This window comes from Poecilia reticulata, unplaced genomic scaffold (assembly GCF_904066995.2).
Source record: "Poecilia reticulata unplaced genomic scaffold, P_reticulata-male-v2 Scaffold_36, whole genome shotgun sequence".
Classification (NCBI taxonomy): Eukaryota; Metazoa; Chordata; class Actinopteri; order Cyprinodontiformes; family Poeciliidae; genus Poecilia; species Poecilia reticulata.
In genome coordinates, this window is record NW_027675134.1 from 25,619 (window position 1) to 41,069 (window position 15,451).

The window sequence follows — 15,451 nt, forward strand, 5'->3', positions numbered from 1 at the left end:
GGAGCTCTACAATTGTACCGAATTTCAAGTCTCTACGATAAAGTAAGTGAATAGAAAAGGGTCTTTTGAAAGTTTCTAGGGGGCGCCCTTGAGCCGTTTCTTGTGCGATTTTTGCGAAGACCTTGAAATACGTAAATTTCACACGGGTTCTATGCGTCCGCCAAGTTTTGTGAGTTTTTGAATATGATAAAGCCCCCAAAAAGCCAATTCATTTGGCACAAGAATAATAATTAAAGCTCCGCGGAGCCTCAAGCGGCCCGAGCAGCCAAGCGCCGCTCCGGCCTATAGCCACCGCAGGGGACCCAGCACCGCCGCCCGCCTGCCACCGCGTACCCTTTCGCACAGTCCGCCAGGCAGTTTGCACCGTTGAGTTCGGCATGGTTCCCTGGCTACACATCACAAATTTCGTGTAGATCGGTCGATGTAGAGAGGAGATATTGATGATGGGATAATCTAGGGGCGCTGTAGAGTAAAATCACAATTCAAACCCGTTGGGCTCTTTAGCATTGAGCACAGGTCAAACGTATCCGGTTTGGTTAGAATCGGAAGATGCTTGTTTGATTCAGAGACAATTTATGCATATGGTGAAGGACAGCCAGTTGGCCATGCTCCCATGAGTCAGAGGTCTTCATCACAGTTCATCATCAGGTCATATAATTTCAGGTGGTAGAAGATTAATTCCATATGTATTACTCTGTAAAATAAGACATACAGTAGAAAAAACAGGTAACTTCCAGTCAAAAGTGGGCGGGGCTAAGGTGACGTCATCATCTGACCATGAGAATGTAATGAGGGTCGGTCAGTAGTGAGACATAGGAAGTCTGAAGCAGCTGTGACCTTTTATGTGGAAGTTATGTCACTTTGATGTTTTATGGCGAATAGTCAAAGTTTGGCACTTAGCCACGCCCACATGCTTTGACATACAAAAATTCCTGTGATAACTTTAGACCTTTAATATCTCAACTCTCTACTGACTGAGTTTGAAGTCTGTATCTCAAACGCTGTAGGAGGAGTTTGATCAAATATGACATCTCTGAATAACAGCAAATGGAGGATTTAATCCAAAATGGCCGACTTTCTGTTGGGTTTGGATCATGGCTCCAAGAGGCTTTTTGTAGGTCCTGACACGATACATAAGTGTACCAAGTTTCATAATTCTAGGTTAAAGAATGGCTTGGGGCTGATTATTTAAAATCTTCAAGGGGGCGCTGTTGAGACATTAGGCCACGCCCACAAAAAATCACACTGGATTCCTGTCGAGGGGCCCACAAGGATCAAACCTAGTGAGTTTGGTGCAGCTGGGCTTTAAACTGTGGAATTAGAGGACAAACGTAAGGAGACGGCGTTAAAGGTCACTTCGCCACGCCACCACGCCCACCTGCTGCATCCAAACCAAACGGGGTTGGACACCCTAATACACCAACATGTCTTCTGTCTGTGGACAGTTTCATGTTGATTAGGTGAAAGGGGTCAGATAGTGAATGTTCGCAGTAAAACATGACACTTCCTGTTCTAAGGGGGCGTGGCTTAGGTAATTTAAAATTTCACAACTGGGTGTCATAGGTCATCCAAAGGTGATCACACAGAAAGTTTGGTGGCTCTGTGAGTTTATTTGTAAGAGATATAACAGTTTATTACATTCTGGTGAGTCGGTGAACTTTGACCCCTGGAACGACCCCTTCAACATGCTCGAAAACTCACAAATTTGATAACTTTGAATCGGTGACGCCTTATGAACAATCTGACCGAGTTTGAAGCCGATCGATCGAAATCCCTAGGAGGAGTTCGATCAAATGCGACTTCTGTAAACGGCCAAAATGGGCTCAAAATCGGAACTTCAATCCAAAATGGCCGACTTCCTGGGATACTTGCACTATGACATTAATTGTAAATTCTGAGTGTCTTGGGGAGCTCTACAACTGTACCAAATTTCAAGTCTCTACGATAAAGTAAGTGAATAGGAAAGGGTCTTTTGACAGTTGCTAGGGGGCGCCCTTGAGCCGTTTCTCATGCGATTTTTGCAAGGACCTTAAAATACATAAATTTCACACGGGCTCTATGCGCCCGCCAAGTTTGGTGAGTTTTTGAATATGATAAAGCCCCCAAAAGCCAATTCATTTGGCACAAGAATAATAATAAACAGCACGATTACAATAGGCCTTCGCAGCGCTTAGCTGCTCGGCCTAATAAACAGCACGATTACAATAGGCCTTCGCAGCGCTTAGCTGCTCGGGCCTAATAAAAATAATAAACATTCGAAAAACAATAAACAATAGGCCTTCGCAGCGCTTAGCTGCTCGGGCCTAATAAACAGCACGATTACAATAGGCCTTCGCAGCGCTTAGCTGCTCGGGCCTAATTAAAGCTCCGCGGAGCCTCAAGCGGCCCGAGCAGCCAAGCGCCGCTCCGGCCTATAGCCACCGCGGGGGACCCAGCACCGCCGCCCGCCTGCCACCGCATACCCTGTCGCACAGTTGAGGCGCGCGTCCGCCAGGCAGTTTGCACCGTTCACTTCGGCATGGTTCCCTGGCGACACACCACAAATTTGGTGCAGATCGGTCGATGTAGAGAGGAGATATTGATGATGGGATAATCTAGGGTGCGCTGTAGAGTAAAATCACAATTCAAACCTGTTGGGCTGTTTATCATTGAACACAGGTCAAACGTTTCCAGTTTGGTGCCAATCGGAAGACGCGTGTGTGATTCAGAGATAATTGCATGCATATGGCGTAGGACAGCCAGTTGGCCACGCTCCCATGAGTCAGAGGTCATCATCACAGTTCATCATCAGGTCATATAATTTCAGGTGGTAGAAGATTAATTCCATATGTATTACTCAGTAAAAATAAGACATACAGTAGAAAAAACAGGTGACTTCCAGTCAAAAGTGGGCGGAGCTAAGGTTGCGTCATCATCTGACCATGAGAATGTAATGAGTGTTGGTCAGTAATGAGACATAGGAAGTCTGAAGCAGCTGTGACCTTGTATGTGGAAGTTACGTCACTTTCATATTTTTTGGGGAATAGTCAAAGTTTTGCACTTTCCCACGCCCATATACTTTTACATACAAAAATTCCTGTGATAAGTTTAGACCTTTAATATCTGAACTCTCTGCTCACTGAGTTTGAAGCCTGTAAGTCAAACGCTGTAGGAGATCGATCAAACACGACATCTCTGAACAACAGCAGATGGCGGCTTTGATCCAAAATGGCCGACTTCCTGTTGGGTTTGTACCATAGCTCCAAAAGAGTTTTTTGTAAATATTGACAAGATACACCAGTGTACCAAGTTTCATAATTCTAGGTGAAAGCATGGCTTGGGGCTGATCATTTAAAAAATTCTAGGGGGCGCCGTAGAGTGAGATCACAATTCAATCCTTTTGGGCTCTTTAGCATTGAGTACAGGTCAAACGTATCCAGTCTGGTGCCAATCGGAAGATGCGTGTGTGATTCAGATACAATTGCATGAATATGGCGAAGGACAGCCAGTTTGCCACGCCCCCATGAGTCAGAGTTCATAATCACAATTCATCATCAGGTTATATTATGTCAGGTGGTAGAAGATTAATTCCATATGTATTACTCTGTAAAAATAAGACATACAGTAGAAAAAACAGGTAACTTCCAGTCAAAAGTGGGCGGAGCTAAGGTTACGTCATCATCTGACCATGAAAATGTAATGAGGGTTGGTCAGTAGTGAGACATAGGAAGTCTGAAGCAGCTGTTACCTTGTATGTGGAAGTTATGTCACAGGAATTCAGCTGTAGAAAAAAACAGCTGAATTCCTGTTAAAAGTGGGCGGAGCTACGGTTGCGTCATCATCTGACCATGAGAATGTAATGAGGGTTGGTCAGTAGTGAGACATAGGAAGTCTGAAGCAGCTGTGACCTTGTATGTGGAAGTTATTTCACTTTGATGTTTTATGGCGAATAGTCAAAGTTTGGCACTTAGCCACGCCCACATGCTTTGACATACAAAAATTCCTGTGATAACTTTAGACCTTTAATGTCTGAACTCTCTGCTGACTGAGTTTGAAGTCTGTATCTCAAACGCTGTAGGAGGAGTTCGATCAAATACGACGTCTCTGAAAAACAGCAAATGGCGAATTTAATCCAAAATGGCCGACTTTCTGTTGGGTTTGGACCATGGCTCCAAGAGGCTTTTTTGTAGGTCCTGACAAGATACACATGTGTACCAAGTTTCATAATTCTAGGTTAAAGAATGGCTTGGGGCTGATTATTTAAAATCTTCAAGGGGGCGCTGTTGAGACATTAGGCCACGCCCACAAAAAATAACACTGGATTCCTGTCGAGGGGCCCACAAGGATCAAACCTAGTGAGTTTGGTGCAGCTGGGCTTTAAACTGTGGAATTCAAGGCCAAACGTAAGGAGACGGCGTTAAAGGTCACTTCGCCACGCCGCGAGTAAAGCCGATCGATCGAAATCCCTAGGAGGAGTTCGATCAAATGCGACGTGTGTAAATGGCCAAAATGGGGTCAAAATCGGAACTTCAATCCAAAATGGCCGACTTCCTAGGATACTTGCACTATGATATTAATTGTAAATTCTGAGTGTCTTGGGGAGCTCTACAACTGTAGCGAATTTCAAGTCTCTACGATAAAGTAAGTGAATAGGAAAGGGTCTTTTGAAAATTTCTAGGGGGCGCTGTTGAGCCATTTTTTATGCGATTTTTGCGTAGACCTTAAAATACGTAAATTTTTCACAGTGTCTATGGGCCCGCCAATTTTGGTGACTTTTTGAATATGTTAAAGCCCCCAAAAAGGCAATTCATTTGAGGCGAGAAAAAAAAAAAAAATTAAAGCTCCGCGGAGCCTCAAGCGGCCGGAGCAGCCAAGCTCCGCTCCGGCCTATAGCCATCGTGGGAGACCCAGCACCGCCGCCCGCCTGCCACTGCGTACCCTTTCGCACAGTTGAGGCGCGCCTCCACCAGGCAGTTTGCACCGTTCACTTCGGCATGGTTCCCTGAGGACACACCACAAATTTGGTGCAGATCGGTCGATGTAGAGAGGAGATATTGATGATGGGATAGTCTAGGGGGCGCTGTAGAGTAAAATCACAATTCAAACCCGTTGGGCTCTTTAGCATTGAGCACAGGTCAAACGTATCCAGTTTGGTGCCAATCGGAAGATGCGTGTGTGATTCAGAGACAATTTTATGCATATGGCGAAGGACAGCCAGTTGGCCACGCCCCCATGAGTCAGAGTTCATCATCACAGTTCCTCATCAGGTCATATAATGTCAGGTGTTAGAAGATTAATTCCATATGTATTACTCAGTAAAAATAAGACATACAGTAGAAAAAACAGGTAACTTCCAGTGAAAAGTGGGCGGAGCTAAGGTTGCGTCATCATCTGACCATGAGAATGTAATGAGGGTTGGTTAGTATTGAGACATAGGAAGTCTGAAGCAGCTGTCACCTTGTATGTGGAAGTTATGTCACTTTGATGTTTTATGGCGAATAGTTAAAGTTTTGCACTTAGCCACGCCCACATGCTTTTACATACAAAAATTCCTGTGATAACTTTAGACCTTTAATGTCTCAACTCTCTGCTGACTGAGTTTGAAGTCTGTATGTCAAACGCTGTAGGAGGAGTTCGATCAAATATGACGTCTCTGAAAAACAGCAAATGGCGGCTTTGATCCAAAATGGCCGACTTCCTGTTGAGTTTGGACCATGGCTCCAAGAGACTTTTTTGTAGGTCTTGACAATATACACAAGTGTACCAAGTTTCATAATTCTAGGTGAAAGAATGGCTTGGGGCTGATTATTTAAAATCTTCAAGGGGGCGCTGTTGAGACATTAGGCCACGCCCACAAAAAATTACACTGGATTCCTGTCGAGGGGCCCACAAGGATCAAACTTAGTGAGTTTGGTGCAGCTGGGCTTTAAACTGTGGAATTCAAGGCCAAACGTAAGGAGACGGCGTTAAAGGTCACTTCGCCACACCGCCACGCACAGCTGCTGCATCCAAACCAAACGCGGTTGGACACCCTGGCACACCAACATGTCTTCTGTCTGTGGACACAGTTTCATGTTGATTAGGTCAAAGGGGTCAGATAGTGAACGTTCGCAGTAAAACATGACACTTCCTGTTCTAAGGGGGAGTGGCTTAGGTAATCTCAAAATTTCACAACTGGGTGTCGTAGGTCATCCAAAGGTGATCACACACAGAAAGTTTGGTGGCTCTGTGAGTTTATTTGTAAGAGATATAACAGTTTATTACATTCTGGTGAGTCGGTGAACTTTGACCCCTGGTACGACCCCTTCAGCATGCTCGAAAACTCACAAATTTGATAACTTTGAATCGGCCATGCCTTATGAACAATCTGACCGAGTTTAAAGCCGATCGATCGAAATCCCTAGGAGGAGTTCGATCAAATGCGACGTCTGTAAACGGCCAAAATGGGGTCAAAATCGGAACTTCAATCCAAAATGGCCGACTTCCTAGGACAGATGCACTATGACATTAATTGTAAATTCAGAGTGTCTTGGGGAGCTCTACAACTGTACCGAATTTCAAGTCTCTACGATAAAGTAAGTGAATAGAAAAGGGTCTTTTGAAAGTTGCTAGGGGGCGCCCTTGAGCCGTTTCTTCTGCGATTTTTGCGAGGCCCTTAAAATACGTAAATTTTCACCGGGCTCTATGCGGCCGCCAAGTTTGGTGAGTTTTTGAATATGATAAAGCCCCCAAAAAGCCAATTTATTTTGCGGAAGAATAATAATTTACAGCACGATTTCAATAGGCCTTCGCAGCGCTTAGCTGCTCGGGCCTAATAAACAGCACGATTACAATAGGCCTTCGCAGCGCTTAGCTGCTCGGGCCTAATAATAAACAGCACGATTACAATAGGCCTTCGCAGCGCTTAGCTGCTCGGGCCTAATAAACATTTGAAAAACAATAGGCCTTCGCAGCGCTTAGCTTCTCGGGCCTAATAAACATTTGAAAAACAATAGGCCTTCGCAGCGCTTAGCTGCTCGGGCCTAATAATAAACAGCACGATTACAATAGGCCTTCGCAGCGCTTAGCTGCTCGGGCCTAATAATAATAAACAGCACGATTACAATAGGCCTTCGCAGCGCTTAGCTGCTCGGGCCTAATTAAAGCTCCGCTGAGCCTCAAACGGCCCGAGCAGCCATGCGCCGCTCCGGCCTATAGCCACCGCGGCGGATCCAGTACCGCCGCCCACCTGCCACCGCGTACCCTTTCGCACAGTTGAGGCATGCGTCCGCCAGGCAGTTCGCACCGTTGAGTTCGGCATGGTTCCCTGGCGACACACAACAAATTTGGTGTAAATCGGTCGATGTAGAGAGGAGATATTGGTGATGGGATAACCTACGGGGCCCTGTAGAGTAAATTCACAATTCAACCCTGTTGGGCTCTTTAGCATTGAACACAGGTCAAACGTATCCAGTTTGCTGCCAATCGGAAGATGTGTGTGTTATTCAGAGACAATTGTATGCATATGGAGAAGGACAGCCAGTTGGCCACACCCCCATGAGTCAGAGTTCATCATCACAGTTCATCATAAGGTCATATTATGTCAGGTGGTAGAAGATTAATTCCATATGTACTACTCAGTAAAAATAAGACATACAGAAGAAAAAACAGGTGACTTCCTGTCAAACGTGTGCGGAGCTAAGGTTAGGCTTAGGGTTAAGGTTATAACAGTTTAATGTTTCTTCATGTTTCTTGGTGAGTCTGTGAATTTTGACCCCTGGTATCAGCCCTTCAGCATACACAAAAACTCACTGTTTTGCTAACTTTTAATTGGGCATGCCATATGAATCACCTCACCAAGTTTCAAGCCGATCAATCAAAATCCCTAGGAATTTAATCAAATGCGAAGGCCTTAAAATACAAATATTTTACAGTCTCTATGTGTCCATCAATTTTGGTGAGTTTTTTAATATGATATGGCCTCCAAAAAGCAAATTCATTTGTCAGGAGAAAAAATAAAATAAATAACTTTTGAAAAATAGATCTTCGCAGTGCTTTCGCTGCTCTGGCTTAATAATTATAATCATTTCAAAAACAACAGGCCTTTGCAGCACTTTTTCTGCTTGGGCCTAATAATAAACAACATGATTACTATAGGCCTTTGCAGCGCTTCGTTGCTCGGGCCTAATTACAGCTGCAAGCAGCCTTAAACAGCCCTCAGAGTTCATCACCGCTTCGGCCTAACCCTTCGGCCAATAGGCCACTGCTTACGCTCCCTCGCCTGTCTGCTAGGTGATACGCATTGTTTCGTTTTGCAGTGCTCCCCATGCGATGCACAAAACGTCTGGTGAAGATTGGCTGATGTAGCGAAGAGATACAGCTTTTTGATTGACCTAGGGGGGCGCAGTGGAGTCAAATTACAATTCAATGGCATTCGGTAGTACTTAAATGTACTATTTATTAATGACAGCTGTCATTAATGATTGTTTATTTTATATTTGGTGATTTGGAACCATGTCTTAATTTTTGTCAAAAAACTTTATGAATATAGTTTTTGTTTGATTTGTATTTCACTTCTCATGATCACTGTAGAAACCATGGCATACTAGACCCCTTGTAGCACAATGTTGCCCTGAGGCACCAATCCAAAATCTGGTTCCGGGAGGTATCAGGGTCCGATTTTATAATATATGTGTAATTAAGGTCCAACAAGCTCCCAAAGAACGCAGGAAAATATTTTTTCCCCAAAAAATTAAAAGACACGGCATGACACTTCATTTTACTTTCTGTCTATTAAATGTTCTTTTCCCACCACTGTTCACAGCTGATTAGTGGGTGCATTCACAGCTGCACAGTGAACCCACTGATTATTTTTACAGCAGATAGCTGCTCCCCTCTCTTGTAGTTACTGGGTACACCCGTTAAATCTTTTAGAGGTACGCAGTACCCGACCTTACCTGCCTACTTTCACTCCTGTGTAGAATTGAAACCAGTTGGAAAACAGTGCCACAGAACAGTAATCTGGCTGTGTGCAACATGGCAAAAGTCACACCCACTGAAAGCATAAAACCAGGAAAGGTTCTTTTTATCAAGCAAATTAAAAATATCTAAGCCATGGGGATGTTGGGAAACGTTTGCCTGCTAGGTCAATTCTGGTAAGTACAACAAATATGTCAAAAATGTTTTTATACTATGATTGTAACTGGATCGACCGGTATTTTTAATTTTCTGGCAGTAAAATTCTCAAAAAAAGGTGCAATGAGTCTGAACTTTTGTTCTTTTTCAGAACAACCTCAGATTTCAATATTGATAGTTATTTAACATTTCTGTCTATTAAAAATTGTGAACAGTTTAAAGAGAAAAAAATCAGAATTGAAATTTTCAGGTTTACAAAAACTTCCAGATGACAGGGGTAAACAATTTCAGATGAACAATTTAAACTTTCAACTAAACTACATGAATGCAGAGAAAACTGTGAAGCCTTGCCTCCAATTCACAAGTTTTTATGCCTGATTTCATGAAATTATTTCAGGCTTTATCATTCTTTGTGTTAGGCTCTAAAGTAGTTCCTCTCCGGCTGCAGACAGAATCCCACTCTGGATCCATCCATACTTTATCTATCACACTTCAGGTTGAGAGGGGGCTGGTACCCTTCTCCAGTGGTCAAGAGCAAGAGTTAGGGGACACACTGAACAGGTCACAAATCCCTCACTTTCATGATTTGTTGTTTTTTCCCAATTAGGCAGAAAAAAGTGGTGGTGGTATTTTTCTTTTTTTGCCAAAATCATTTTAGGTAGTATTAACTAGAAAATTCCTGCAGAAATTTTAAAGGGGCATGCCAAAGTGTGCCCGTCGGCTTTGACGCAGCGTTATGGTGCTAAAAATCTGCAGTAATGCTAAAGAAAGCTGCAATGTAGTCACTAACCTGTGGAAAGGCAGAAGCATGTTGACTAAGCTGTACTTTTACCATTCATTATGTTAAAATTAATGCATAAGCTAAAATATGCTAATGTTAGCCTAAATGCTGGCAGTAGCATGTGAAATCAAAAGGACCATGTTGTTTTCATTTTACATGCTCCAGTCAGTATACTAAACATATCTAATTAATGAGATAATTAGCTAATAGCTAACTTTAGGTAAAAGTGCTAGTGCACTAGTCAAAAGCTGTGAAATGCTAATGTTAATGAACTGTTCACTATCGTGTGAATAAATAACATAAAAAAGTGTAATATTATTATTAACCTGAGGGGAATATGCACTTTTATTTTGAAACTTTCATTAAGCTTCATTTTAACTACCATACCATTTCAATGTGTAACAGTAGTTTGTTTAAACCAGTCACATAAAGCACAAAAGAGTAATTACCTAATGTGAAAAATGTCAAGGCTTTTATTTTGAAATTTTCAGTAGGCTTCATTATTGTTACACATTGGATTAATGGCCACATTAATCCAGCGTGTAACAGTCCAGCTATATAAAGCTGATGGTGTGGTGATGCAGAGGTTAGGATCTCAGCAAGCAGCAGTGGAAAACTTCCAAATCTCATCTCGCACAAGTGAAAAGCTGTAATGAGAAGCAAAATAAATGGCCATTAAAAAAGAGGTGTAAAAATACATTTTTTAAATAATTTTTAAAAACTTTTTAGAAGTTCTGAGGCTTGTAAGCAGGACCGAGATACTTTTCACAACTGTTGCAAACATCTATACATTTTACAACTTGGTTCAAAATATAATGAAAAAGCAGAGATTAAACAAATAAATATAAAGGGTTTTAAATATGTTAATTTAAAAAATAGATTTTATCCAAATGAACCAAGTCTTTTACTGTATGAATAAATGAGGACTATGAGGATTAAGCTGTTAATATGCTGCTCCGGTCAGACAACTTCAAATATGTAAGCTATGCTCCACCATTAGCAACCATGTTTACTTCCGCAAACACTGAGCTCTTCTTCTTTTTATGGCGGTTGGCGGAACACCAAGAACGCAGACGCTATTGCGCCATGTACTGCACATGCGGGACACTTTCAGGTCGTTTCCCTGTCGCATTTACTGGTAGTGTGAACGGCCCGGGCAAAAACAAAATAAAAATCGGAATTACCAAAAAAGTCTGAATTGGATCACTTCAGGCTGCAGGGTGAACGCACCCAAAAACACCTGAAAGGCTTCAACTGCGAACCTCCATCTTCGCAAAACGTAGCTACATAAGCTTCAACTATAAACCAGACGCCCTAAACACTCAAATCGATCGGTGTGGACTCGCAGTAGTATGAAGTCATTGGGATCTGCCCACTGCTGTGCTTCTAACACAAGCAAAATAAAAACCGCACCCTCCCAGGTGGAAAAATATCTCACATAATGCCGGTATATGACTATATATCACATATAAAGATACGAAAGAAATTACATGATAATTAAAAACACCACAGCAATTTATTCTTTAGCGTCTTGTGGGCGTACAAACATTTAGCTTCCCGTATAAATCCAGAAAAATCCTGTTCCATCAAGCTAGCAAGTACGGAATCAGAGCCACAACGAAATATTGCACAGCAATTAAACTTTTAAAATCGACCAACTGTCTCAAACAACACATTAAATCTAACAACTGTAAGCAGTTACAATAATATTCTGATCAAATTAAAATTAAAATACTATATTTAATGGAGAAAACACAAACACGTCTTACCTTGACCGTAGCAGACTCGGAAGCAGAGAGTGCCAGAAAGTTCCAGAAGTTTCAGCGGCTTGGGAATTCATGTCAGCCAATCAGAGATTGGCATTTTCCAGCGTGTATGACGTGTCCTACAGCTGACCAGTCAGCTCAGCAAAACAACAATTAAAAAAATGCAACAAAATTGCTTTTTTGAGACTGTCAACACAGCTGGCTGGCAGATTTAGCACGTAATGTCACAGGCGTATGTGACCGTTTGATTTCTGCGTTGTGTGTGTTGTGTGGTGATCAGACAAACCACAAGACATCAAGTCTGGATTTGGAGGCGGTCTCCGTTTATTTAATCTGTCAATCGGGAGATATTAGCATTAGCACCTAGCATGTGCTCCAGTTCTCCAACCCGATCTATACAAAATAATAGTTAGCATGCATCAAATGATATAAAGGTGTAATAGCAACTCAAATGAAAATATCCAAACACTTATCATTAATACAGAAGAAAAAAATAAACATTTGAACAATATAAATGAAAGGATTACAATAGATTATAAAACTTGCCTCTCCCCAGTGGAACGAATAACAAAAGGGGAGAGGAAATTAATAACTTAATATTTATAATAGTCCTGGAGGACCCTGAACAAAAGAAGAAGAAAATAAGGCGGAGTTGGAGGACCAAACCTCTTATAGTAGACACAGAGGAACACAGCAACAGTCAAGTAGAAGCAGACAAATACATAAAAGAACACATTTTGTGGAAATATAAAACTATTAATATAGACCCAGTTACATTCACCCCCCTAGATTTACACAAAATTATAAAATCATAAGGAAAACAGACAAACAAACAAACAAAAACCATTCAACACAGGCCAAAAATCACCACAGCCAACTGACAAAGTCGGCAGAAGAGCCATCTAGTAAAAGATTAAGAGGTTACAGAAACCTATCAGACAGGATGCGGTGCCCTATACACCACACCGTTTTGGCCAATGACAATATTCAGAAATAAAATCGTGCACATGCCATCCACGTACTCAACAAAACACTTGCCTAGAAGCATAACAATCAGGTGACCAAAGATGAAGTACTGAAAAAAAAAAAAAACAAACAAAAGAGAAAAAAATAAAAATTACACAGCCGTAATAGGAGGTTTAACTTTTTGACTCTCAAAAACAGACTCAATCTGGGCCATAGACTCAATCAACCTACACACTGGCTTAATAATCCTGCCAAGACGTGTAGTCACTCTGTGACCTAATCCCTGAAGGTCATTCAAGTCCCTTGGATGACTATGTGACTCAATGGAAGGGATTGAAGGAGCACCTGCACCAGCCCACCCAAGGGGGGCAGAAGACTTCCCATCAGAAGAGGGTAAGTCTTCGCTCCCACATGACGACTGTGCCTGAACCCAGGATGCCGTACGGGCTTCAGCAGACTCACTGGCACAAGGAGGCATACCAGGCCCAAGGGTGTCAGCTCCTCTTTCCGAGGTAGAGGTATCGGGCTCCCCAGGGGCAGCAACAAAACTAACAGAGTGCTGCTCACCCAATGAAGGGTCCAAAGGCAAGAAGTTGACCTGGAGTAGGAGGTTGCGATGAACTGTCTTTTCACGTCCTGTCGAATCCCTGATCTTATAAACGTTGAGGCCGGGTTTAGAAGCGACCACCTCAAAAACTGTAGACTCCCATTTATCTGACAGCTTACGTTTCCCTCTCGCGCCCTTGTTTGCTAACAGCACCCGGTCCCCCACCAACAGAGGTAAGCCCCTGACCCTTTTGTTGTACTGCCTTGATTGATGTCTCTGCTCAGAAGCACTGTGTTCTTGAGCCAGGGCCATAGCAGAATGTAAATCATCCATGAGTGACTTGACATAGGCATTGTAATCACAAACTGTGTCATCACGAAGAACACTCTTGAAAATGAGATCAACCGGTAACCGTGGGACCCGTCCAAACATCAGGTAAAAAGGTGCAAACCCAGTCGTTCCATGTGCAGTACAATTGTACACAAATGTCATAGACTGAATCATTTGTGGCCACTTCTGCTTCACTCTAGGAGGCAGAGATCTCAACATGCTCCCCAAAGTTCGGTTAAACCTCTCCGTAATGCCATTGCCCATGGGGTGGTAGGGCGTAGTGTGTGATTTCATAATCCCACCCATATCCAATAATTCTGCCACCAACTCACTCTCAAAGCTTGGGCCCTGGTCAGAGTGTATGCGCTGAGGGAAACCATATATGCAGAAGAAACCCTCCCACAGCTTCTTTGCCACACTCTTAGCTGACTGGTCATGACAGGTAAAGGAATGTGCCAACTTAGTAAAGTGGTCAGTGATTACAAGCACATCCACAGACTTGTTGTGACTGTCTTCAGTTGACCAGAAATCAATGCACACTAACTCAAGAGGAGCACAGGTCTTTATACTCTCCAGTGGTGCCCTGGCAGCTGGCTCAGGGGTCTTACTGAGAACACATCTTGAACACTGCCTTACATAGTTACGCACATCCTTGTCCATATCAAACCAAAAAAAAACGTTGACGAGCCAGCGACAAAGTGCGCGGCTGGCCTTGGTGACCGGCGTTGTCATGTATGCCAGAAAGTACCACTGACCGAAGGGACTCTGGTACGACAAACTGGAAGCGCTTGTGTTTCGTCAAGGGATCTTTTGTGACACGGTAAAGAATCCCATCCAAAAGCACAAGTCTATCCCACTGCTTCAAAAGTTTCACGGTCTGCTGACACTCGTTGTGGCGTTCACGTCTAGAAGGCCTCCGCTTCCTGGTCACATAATGGAGAACCCTGGAAAGCGTGGCATCACGCTCCTGTTGAGACTGAAGCTCCGCCTTGGATAGCACAGAGGAAGCATCAACATTAGGAACAACAACTGATGGCAAGTGGTCAGCTAGGGACGTGGCACGGTGTCTAGGCGCCACTTCCCAGTTGCTGATGGATGATAACACCGAAGATACATCATCGTCAGACATGGAGACATTGACAGCCGTTGAGAACGGTAAGTCAACCAAAGACTGGGGGTGGCAAGTCAGATGAAAAGCTGCCTGCACAGACTCATCCTTCACATCACAGGCCTGCTTCAATAGCTCAGCATAGGGTTCTGCCAGCACACGTTCAGCCAGTGACTTGACAAATGGTCCTCTGCTCAGAGCATCCGCCACAATATTCAACCTGCCCGGGACATACTTGATGTCAAAGGTGTATGGAGAAAGCTTGGAGACCCAGCGTTGCTCACAAGCATCCAACTTTGGCTTGGTCAGAATATACGTGAGAGGGTTATTTTCGGTCCAAACAGTGAATATATGACCCTTGAGCCAGTGACTGAATTTATCACACACTGCCCATTTAAGAGCCAAAAACTCAAGTCAGTGAGCGGGGTACTTGGCTTGGCTACGACTGAGAGACTTGCTAGCAAAAGCAACTGGTTGTGCCCTCTCCTCACCCACCGGTACCTGAGAAAGAACGGCACCCAGACCATCAGTGGAAGCATCTGTGGAAAGGATGAAAGGCCTGTCAAAATCCGGGTGTGCCAAAACCACAGAATTGAGGAGTGCATGTTTCAACTGCACAAAGGCTGCCTCACACTCAGGGGTCCAATCAAGTGGTGTCAGTTTCCTGAACGTCCCAGGTCTCACATGATGACTGATGCCCTTGTGTCTCCTCTTCTGGCCTGCAGTCAAGGCAAAAGTGGTTTGGCAATACGAGAACATGCAGGGATGAAATGTTGGTAAAATATTACCATCCCAAGAAATGATCTAACCTTCTGCTGAGAGGGAGTGTGACCATCAGCCTCCATTAGATCTGCCTTTGT

At 43.4% G+C, this 15,451-nt stretch overlaps 1 long non-coding RNA gene across 1 annotated transcript; it reads right to left on the reverse strand.

The window, feature by feature from the left end:
- Positions 1-10,326: 10,326 nt before the first annotated feature.
- Positions 10,327-11,797, reverse strand: LOC145550365 (uncharacterized). The gene is made up of 2 exons (XR_014086272.1): positions 11,644-11,797; positions 10,327-10,521 (listed from the first exon to the last, which is right to left on the reverse strand). It is a non-coding gene; the product is annotated as an uncharacterized LOC145550365 (long non-coding RNA).
- Between the last annotated feature and the right edge of the window lie 3,654 nt (positions 11,798-15,451).